This window comes from Miscanthus floridulus, chromosome 9 (genome assembly GCF_019320115.1).
Source record: "Miscanthus floridulus cultivar M001 chromosome 9, ASM1932011v1, whole genome shotgun sequence".
In the NCBI taxonomy this organism is placed as follows: Eukaryota; Viridiplantae; Streptophyta; class Magnoliopsida; order Poales; family Poaceae; genus Miscanthus; species Miscanthus floridulus.
In genome coordinates, this window is record NC_089588.1 from 131,121,148 (window position 1) to 131,131,140 (window position 9,993).

A 9,993-nucleotide genomic window follows, 5' to 3' on the forward strand; every position below is an offset into this window, starting at 1 on the left:
TTCAGATCCATCTGAGTGAAAATGTACTTCAGACTCTTGTGATCAGTATAGATGTCACTCTTGTGTCCAATAAGATAGTGGCTCCAAATCTTCAGAGCATGAACCACCTCTGCTAACTCCAAGTCATGAGTAGGATAGTTTAGTTCATGCTTTCTCAACTGTCGGGATGCATAGGCCACTACTCTTCCTCCTTGCATAAGAACACATCCAAGACCTTGATGAGATGCATCACAATAGATCAAAAAGCTCTTGTTCAAATCTAGTAAAATCAATACTAGGGTTGAAGTCAACCTCTTCTTCAATTATTCAAAGTTAGCCTAGCACTTCTCGGACCACACAAACTTAGCATTTTTCTCCAACAAAGCTATCATAGGCTTGGCAAGTTTAGAGAAACATTCAATGAACCTTCTATAGTATCCAGCCAATCCCAAGAAACTTTGAATCTCTCCCACATCGGTTGGTGGTTTCCAATTCAATACATCTTTCACCTTACTTGGATCTATTGCGATTCCACCATTAGAGACAACATGGCCAAGGAAAGAAACTTCCTTCAACCAGAATTCACACTTGCTTCGCTTAGCATACAACTTGTGTTCCCTAAGCTTCTGCAAGACCAACCTTAGATGTTCAGCATGCTCTTCTTCTATTTTGGAGAATACCAATATATCATCGATGAATACCACCACAAACTTATCTAGAAACTCCATGAACACCTTATTCATCAAATACATAAAGTAGGCAGGTGCATTGGTCAAACCAAAGGAAATAAAGGTGTACTCGTACAAACCATACCTTGTAGTAAAAATTGTCTTGGGTATGTCAGTTGCAAGAATCTTCAACTGATGATAGCCAGAACGTAGATCAATCTTAGAGAAAACACAGGCACCTCTCAACTGATCAAACAAATCATCAATTCTAGGTAACGGATACTTGTTCTTGATAGTAACCTCATTAAGTGACCAATAATCAACACACATGCTCTGAGTACCATCCTTCTTGTCAACAAATATAACCGGTGCTCCCCAAGGTGACAAACTAGGATGAATGAATCCTTTCTCCTATAACTCCTTTATTTGTTTCTTAAGTTCCTCTAATTCATTAACCCCCATTCTATATGGATGCTTAGCTATAGGTGCAGTTCCCGGTAATAATTCAATAATAAACTCAATGTCACGGTCAGGTGGCATACCTGGCAAGTCATCGGGGAACACATCCAGAAATTCTTCCACCACTGGGTCCTCCTTGTTGATGTTATCATCAAGCTGGTTCACTGTGGCTGTCGGCTGCTTCTGCACCACAACGTCAACACTGATTCTTTCCCCATTCGGTGCGGTCACAACAACTACCTTCTCCTTACACTGAATCACTGCTTGTTGTTGCATCATCCAATCCATACCTAGAATCACATCAATACCAGATGTTCTCAACACAATGGGGCTCACTTTGAACTCTACCCCCCTTAAGGATAGACTAGTCGGGAGGCAACGGTAAGAAGCTTGCATACTACATCCTAGTGAGTTTACTAATAGAGGATTTTACATGGCACATAATGGTATGCTATGGTTTCTAACAAATGCTTATGATATGAATGAATGCGAAGCTCTAGAATAAAAAAGAATAGTGGTAGGGGTTGAGTTGACATCGAACGTACCGAGCATGACTTCTGGTTCTGCAAGCGCCATCTCGGTAGACACATGGTTCACCTTTCTTGTGTTGGGTGTTGGCTTCTGATAACTATTCTGCCTTTGGGGGGTTTGCTGGTTTGGCTTCTCAGGGCAATTATAAGACAGGTGGCCTTCTTTACCACAACGGCAACACTTGTTGGGAGGCTATGGGAACTAGTCTTCATAGGAGTACTGTTAGGCGCTCCCTGTCATGGTGTCTGCTGACCACTCTGCTGCTGAGGACGTTGATTGCCATTTTGCTGCTGGTTCTGGTTGGACTGAGGGTACTGACCATGATTCCACTGATTAGGTGGTCCCTGGAACCTCTATTGGAAGCCTTGCTGAGGGTTGGTGCGTGGACGAGTATTACTTCCAGAGGCCTGTCCCTGAAGCCTCCTCTTCTTGGCCTCCATCTCCTTGCGCTTATTGTCAATAACAATGGCGCGATTCACCAGTGTCTGAAAGTTGGGGTATGTATTGGACATAAGTTGGAGTTGTAGACCATCATACAGACCCTTGAGAAAGCGGTGTTTCTTATCAGCATCATCAGCCACCTCATTTGGAGTGTAACGTGACAACTGAGCAAACTTGTCACGACACTCAGCCACGGACATAGACCCATGCTTTAGAGCTCTGAATTTCTTCTGCTCGAGCTCTATCAATCCCTCAGGTATGTGATAGGATCTAAAATTCTCTCTGAACTCCTGCCAGGTGGAGGAGCATTGGCGGGACGTTCATACTCAAATGACTCCCACCAGTCTTGAGCTTCTCCCTGCAGTTGTCCTGACGCGTACAACACCTTCTGCTGGTCATTACACTGCGCTATGTTGAGTTGCTTTTCCACTGCACAAAGCCAATCATCTGCTTGCAGTTGATCAGTGCCATGAGAAAACACCGAGGGATGGTCCTTCAAGAATTCACCACGCTTATCACGCGGTGCTCCACCAACTGGATGGTTCTGCTGATGCTACACCAATGCTTGCATGAGTTGTGTCTGTACTGCCAGAAGTTGATCAATTGTTGGTGGCGGTGGTAGTGGTGGATGTGGGGGAACACCTCCATGACCTCGGCCTCTTCCTCTTCCAGACATCTGCCATCCAACACAAATATTCAAATTTTAGAGATTTCCAAGTTAGAATGCATTCTGAAAATTTTATGGACGAGTTTCAACATCAGCAGCTCAGTAAAACAGTCATATCTCGAGTTCCAGATATCCAAAAGATACGTACTTTATATGGTTGGAAATCTTAAGAAATTATCTACAACGTTTATTCAGACCACATTCCCATATTCAGTCATTAGTTTACTCAAAAATAGGATACAACCGAAACTGTTTCCAGATTCCAGACTGCACAGAAACTTTATCTTGAAACAGCGATATCTCACAAACTAGATCAGATATAGGGGTGATTCAAGAGGCATTGGAAAGATACTTAAGTCTAGTTATTCCCATAAAAAATTCATAATTTTTTGTCAATTAGATTTTAATTGGCAATGAGATAAGGGCAGACTGCTCCGAAAAATAGATCCAAGAGAACAAGATGTACCCAACCCAACTATTTATTTATTGACTCAAACTTTAATATTCTTAACTATGGAACTTGCGGACATGCCCACAAAGTTTTAGCACACATTACAAAAATCTAACTCGCACATAAACATAATAACAAATTAACTAGGCACACCAATGTTCACACCACACTAATAGACTCGACTAGACTCAACTTGACTCGTTCTATTATCTTTTTATTACATAAAAGGGACTCCAACATCTATGGGTGAGGGGTGAGGTTTATGGGGAAGCTCCTAGTACATCTTTGGCAGGTTGAGACACACCCTTTGCTCATCTATCACCTGTTGGTGTCTCTTAATGGTTTTCTGCTGTGCCTTCAACTGATCCTCCAGTTGGCGAATCTTTGCTACGGACTCACAGCCAAAGTGTACCATCACTTGGGTTGTTGGATCCGTGCCCTGAGGGTCCATCATTGCTCATTCCAACTCAGGGTGTTGGCGAGGGAGGAATCGATATTGGTCATCCTTCATATCCTCAAATCGTCGACCACGAAGACCCATGAACGCTGCAGCGGCTACATCTTCTGTGCTATCCTCCATGGTGGCACAGTGAGCATGATGCGCATAGTTTGAGTCCAACTGGTATGCGCCCTTCTGTTCGTTCTTGATGGAGATGCACACCCTAGTCTTCCAATAGGTGTCTTCTAGAGGGTGCGTATGTTCATTGCAGACGTACTCCACAGCTGCGTCCCAATCTCCGTAGTAGGTTTGAAGAATCCCCATGAGTCGGTGGTGCGAAATAGAGGATTCACACCCTGGCTTATACCAGACCTTTGTCGTCCATCCTAGGGGAGGGATCGGCTCATCCACTTCAATGGCGTCTTCCTCATCATCATCGGACAGTAAGACAACCTCGACTTCTTTGGGTTCCTCCTAGACTGGGTCAGGCATAGGTACAGGTGTTGGCGAATCAAATTCTAGTTACTCGGGTTCCTCCTCCTCATGCTCCATGGACAAACCACAAGGTGGGTAGTAACCTTCGGTGCTGATGCGGGCAGTCTTACTGGCTTGAACCGACAATGATATACTACAAGAAAACTTCATAAGTTTCTCATATGATATCCGATTAAGATGAATTTTATATCAAAGTTGTAGTACTCGTCAGGATCTACAACTTTCTAGTTTAAACTTTTTAATTTGAGATCATTTGGATATCCAAATATTTTCATTTGAAATCATCTATCTAACGAAAATTATGTTTGATTTCTCAAATTAAAAATTTAAATTTTTCAAACAACCTCGAATGGAGAAACGCCCAAAACAAAAATTGTAGATATCGAAAAGTTATGAAACCTTGTAGTTGATAACTATTTCATTTGAAATAATTTACTAGTTAAAAATGCAGTTTGAAATTAAATTTTCAAATTATTGAAGAACTCGGATTTCTCGTTTTAATCTCTGGCTAAAACTTGTAACTAGTCTTTCTCCCTCATACTAACTTCGAATTTGATGATTTTTTTCCTAAAAATTCTAAAATCATGCTCTATCAATTTATTGTGTTCTTACAGCTATTATTTTATCCATCTTTTTCATGTGACTGTGTTTTATCTATTTCAATTTTGAATTTCAAAAAATAGCAACTTCAAATGTCATTTTGGAACACTAAATGATTTCAGCTGAAAAAATCATGAACATAGAAGTTGTAGAAATTATCAAGATCTACAACTTTTATTTTGGTCATTTCTTCATCCGATAAAGTGGTAGTGACATTGTTCACAAGATTTACGTATCTCTCTTATAGTTTCATAAACTATAAGAGGAATATTTTACATTTGTGAATAATGTTACTACCACTATGTTGGATGACTAAATTATCAAATGACCAAAATAAAAAGTTGTAGATCTTGGAAAGTTATGAAACTCTGTAGTGGACAACTTTCTGATTTGAAATTATCTTATCAAGGAAAACTATGTTTGAATTTCTACAATTTGAAATTCAAATTATGTAAATGACCTCGGATGGAGAAACTACCAAAATAAAATTTATAGATCCTAAAAAGTTATGAAACTTTGTAGTTGACAACTTTTTGATTTGAAATCATCTTGTCAAGAAAAACTACGTTTCAATTTTTAAAAAATTAAAATTTGAATTTTTTAAATGACCTCGGATGAACAAACAGCAACAATGAAAGTTGTAGATCTCAAAAAGTTATGAAACTTTGTAGTTGATAACTTTTTGATTTGAAATCATCTTGTCATGGAAACTACGTTTGAATTTCTCAAATTTAAAATTCAAATTTTATAAACGACCTCGGATGGAGAAACTACGAAAATAAAAGTTCTAGATCTCGAAAAGTTATAAAACTTTTTAGTTGACAACTTTTCTATTTGATTTCGTGTTGGGTCCCAAATACTCATTTTAAAATCAGATGAACATAAAATGGGTAGGACAAAAATCTGGTTCAGACACAAACAACTTGCAGGTGGAGTGGTTAGGGGCTGAAGACACGAAGCAGGAGGTCAGGGGTTCGAGCGCCGGTGGCCGCGAAGCGTGTGTTTTTTGTGTGAAAAATCTTGTGACTTGTGACTTGCGATGTCCGACCGTGTGGCTGTCCAATGGGGCCTCTCCTGAAATTAAAAAAAAATCCTTATTTTTTTGGCCTGTGTCGGCACGAAAACGTGTCGTGTCAGCACACAACAAGCCGGAAGGATCTGCTTAACGGAGCTGGAGATCCACTTGGCTTCAACACAGGAATAATCGAACCTACATATTCCTCTTGAGACGTGGCAGTCAATTTGACCCTACAATTGACAAGAAGAGAAAGTTTATCAGTAATTTAAGGTGGAACATGCCTGTCTATGCCTAGACAGTTCCAAGTGTGCCACTTCGGGAGCAGCTTGATGGGAAAATGACTTAAACATCCGATATGCATAGAAATCAGCTGTTACAGACTGTAAAGCTCGTGGATAGCATTTGATTTTATATTGACAGGTACAGTACATGAAGATATAAATGAGATCATCAGCTAGGTAGATATTACCAGTGTGAAGCATTGAGCCGATGAATCTAACGAGAAAGGATATAGCATGCAAACAAATCAACTATCTGATATGAATGGATCTACAAACACTCTGAATCTAATCTATTACCATCAACAGTGAGGTTCGACTAGATCGATGGCAGCTATGATGATAATAACAAACTAAAACTGAAGAATCCATAAAGACATCCATACTTCGATAGGCTTTCCGAAAGACATGCTATACGTGAAGGCTCGGATGAATCGGCTAAAATAGCTGATTCAGGTGAAGAGAACTACAATGTGTGAACAATCGACTATTTCACATGGACAAACCTATGGACTCATCAGACCTAACCTACTATCTCTAATAGTGGGGTTCGACCGGATCGATGCAGCCGTGATAAAGACAACAAATCAAACCTGTAAAGTAAAGAGATCTATTCACGTTTAACAGAATCATGGAGACACATTGTAGGCGTTAAAGCATAGGCGATCGGCTATTTAGCCGATACAGGCATAGCAAACAGTTAAGGTCACGCCTGATCGAGAACAAATCTATCAACTAGCATCCTCCAATCTAAAGTACTATCAGTGGGGATCGACCGGATCGTTACAACCATAATAGTGAACCGTAGATCAGATTTAACTAGCCAGCAAACCTCTTTAAAATCATACATGCCTTAACCGCGTACTATGCATGATAAAGATCAAAATAGAAACAGCCGATGAAACATAAACCGTCGCTCAAGATAAACAATATCGTGTTGTAACAAAGCAAACGAAGGACTAAAAGGATATGAGGCCGATCTAAATCGATCTCGACCGGGCAGGTTGATATTGCTGCAAACTAATAGCGATAAAGACATCAACAAGATTGTTAACTTAATGAATCTACCCAAAGGTTGCCTCTCTTAGGTAGAGCCGATAACTTGACCTTAATCTAATTCAAGCAGTGGAGGTCTACCGGATCGATGCAGCCGTACTTGAACTAGATAAGAGTCGATAACTAGCTTATACCAGAGTCATAGTGGAGGTCGACCGGATCGATGCAGCCATACAAATAGAGGTATAAGCTATGACGGTACTTATAGACAAGCCAGAGGTCGGCCGGACCGATGCAGCCCTCCTTGCTGAAGAACTCGCGGAGATCTACTCTACTCCTATTCCTAAGGGTTGGCCGGAGCCAAAAAAAGTAACTTGTATTTGATTGATTGGATGTCCTTTTACAATAGCCGGGGTCCAATATTTATACCCAGAATCTAAGCATGAATCCTACTTAAGCACGACTCAATACAATCTTTGGTATAGAATAAAACATTCCTAATTTTAAGATAACTTGGACCCTAATCTTTCCCTTTTTGTAGAGTCCGACATGTTTCCCTCGACGCCAACCGTAGCCCATTGTCGTTATTTGCTGACATCATTCGAAGAGAGACAATTCTGGTGCATCTGAATCAGCTGATATCGATCCTTATGCAATTAGTTCCTCAATTAACATGATCTTGGAAGCTTCGAGTTCTTGTATTCCTCTTCCCAATTTTTGGTGTAAACACATGCCCCCCAATTTTGGGATAAAAGTAATTTTATTCCAAAATTTTCATGTCTGTGCCTCCGATAGGTCCATAGTCATGGGTAGAGAATCTTGATCTAGGGTCTACCATCTGTCATTGTTTTTGCCAGCTTATGAGCCCACGCTTCAAAACTTTATGAGAGCATCATTGCTTCACGGGCGCTTGGATCCATCTTTCTAGGCCGACTATAAAATGTCTATCTGACTCTGGCGAGAGCAACTCAACAACTCAATTATGTTTCTCTTCTGCTTGCTTCCTCGAGTGCCCCTGGCTCCGCCGGACCCTCCATGGTCTAATTCTTCGCTATGAGGATCTTGAGTGGTTAAAAGAATTCTTGTCCATAGGGTGATTGTGTAGCTCATTTTAGCGCCTTGTCAAGCAAGAGGATCAGGTACTGCGATTAGAAGAATCATTGTGACATCACCTAAGTTTTCTCACCATGATCGTAGAGCTATTCTAGTGTTTGCAAGGGCTAAAATATGTGGACACCTTCCCCTTGTTCGCTTCATCAAATGCCCGTCGGGAAAACCACAGACTTCTTTCCCACGGTTTCTCAGCCACCGAACACCCTGGGGATCACGAGCGCCTAGTCGAGGATTTCTTCGATGCTACCAACTCCGTAGCCTTTACTACCCAGGCCAAGGATATAGTGAATAAAGTGTTCCCTGGCCTTTAGTCTGTAATAGGAGAAGCTGGCAAACAATTTCTTCGTTTTAATTGGTTTCTTGCGCTCATATTCCATGTGTCATTCTGTGTTTGTTCTTGCTCTATAGGCGATACATATCGTACCAGCTCTTAACCCTTAGGGTTTATTTTGAACTAGAGGCAATACCCTTCTAGTATCGGCTATTAGAGCCGATGACCGAATAAATCGGTTGTCAAGTATTAATCCAAATGCTAGGATAATATTTCTTCAGATATTTCCCGTTGATCGCTCGGTCAAATTCTTCATCTCCTCTTAGTGTTTCCAAAATATAAGCATTGCTGGGCGCACAATGTTTAATCCGATAAGGTCCTTCCCAATTATGTGACCATTTGCCGAACTTGCTGTCTTTTGACCCGATCGGCAATTTCACTTTCCAGACTAAGTCTCCTTCAGAAAATTGTTTGCTCTTAACCCTTTTATTGTAATACTTCACAATCCTCAGTTTATTGGCTTTGATATTCTCAAGAGCACGCAGCCGATGGCAACTCAAGTCCTCTAAGTCGTCTATCATAAGATTCATGTAGCCTTCGGCTGACAAATCATTTTGCAATTTGACACGCCTCGATCCAGTTTGAATTTCCCAAGGAAGGACTGCATTATGACCATACACAAGTTCATAATGTGATGTTTTAGTCGATCCATGACAGACCATCCTATATGCCCATAATGCCTCATTAAGCGTTGAATGCCACTTCTTTGGCCGCTCCTCAATCTTTTTCTTGATCAGTATAATCATAATCTGATTGGACGCCTCTGCCTGGCCGTTAGCATGAGCATAGTAAGGAGAAGAATTTAACAACTTAATTCCCATACTGGTAGCAAAATCTCTGAACTCTTCTGATGTGAACATTGTCCCTTGATCGGTAGTGATAGTTTGAGGAATCCCAAAACGATACACAATATGCTCCTTGACGAAATCAACCATGTTCTTTGAGGTTACTGTCTTCAAAGGAATTGCCTTAACCCACTTAGTGAAGTAATTCGTCGCTACCAATATGAACTTATGTCCTTTACTTGAGGGTGGAAAAATCTAGCCAATTAAATCAATTCCCCAACCTCGAAACGGCCATGGTTTGATTATTGGATTCATAGCCGATGCAGGCGATTTCTAGACATTACCAAAACGTTGACAGTCCTAGCACCCCTTATAATATTTAAAACAGTCTTCCAGTATTGTTGGCCAGAAATATCCAGTTCTGCGAATAATCCATTTCATCTTATAAGCCGATTGATGAGCTCCACATATCCCTTCATGTACTTCACCCATCAACACCTTAGCTTCTTCTTGATTTAAGCATTTAAGCAACACCCCATCGACTGCTTTGTAATATAGCTGACCATCTAGTAAAACATACTTAGTCGATTTATACCTTAGCTTCCTGGTACCCTTCTATGATGGATTCCTAAGGTAAACGGCTATTTCAACTCTCCAGTCATCATTCGAGGTTTCATTACTTAAAACTTCTTGAAACACTCGATAACCTGACGCACTTTGAGCTAAATGATTAGCCTCTTGA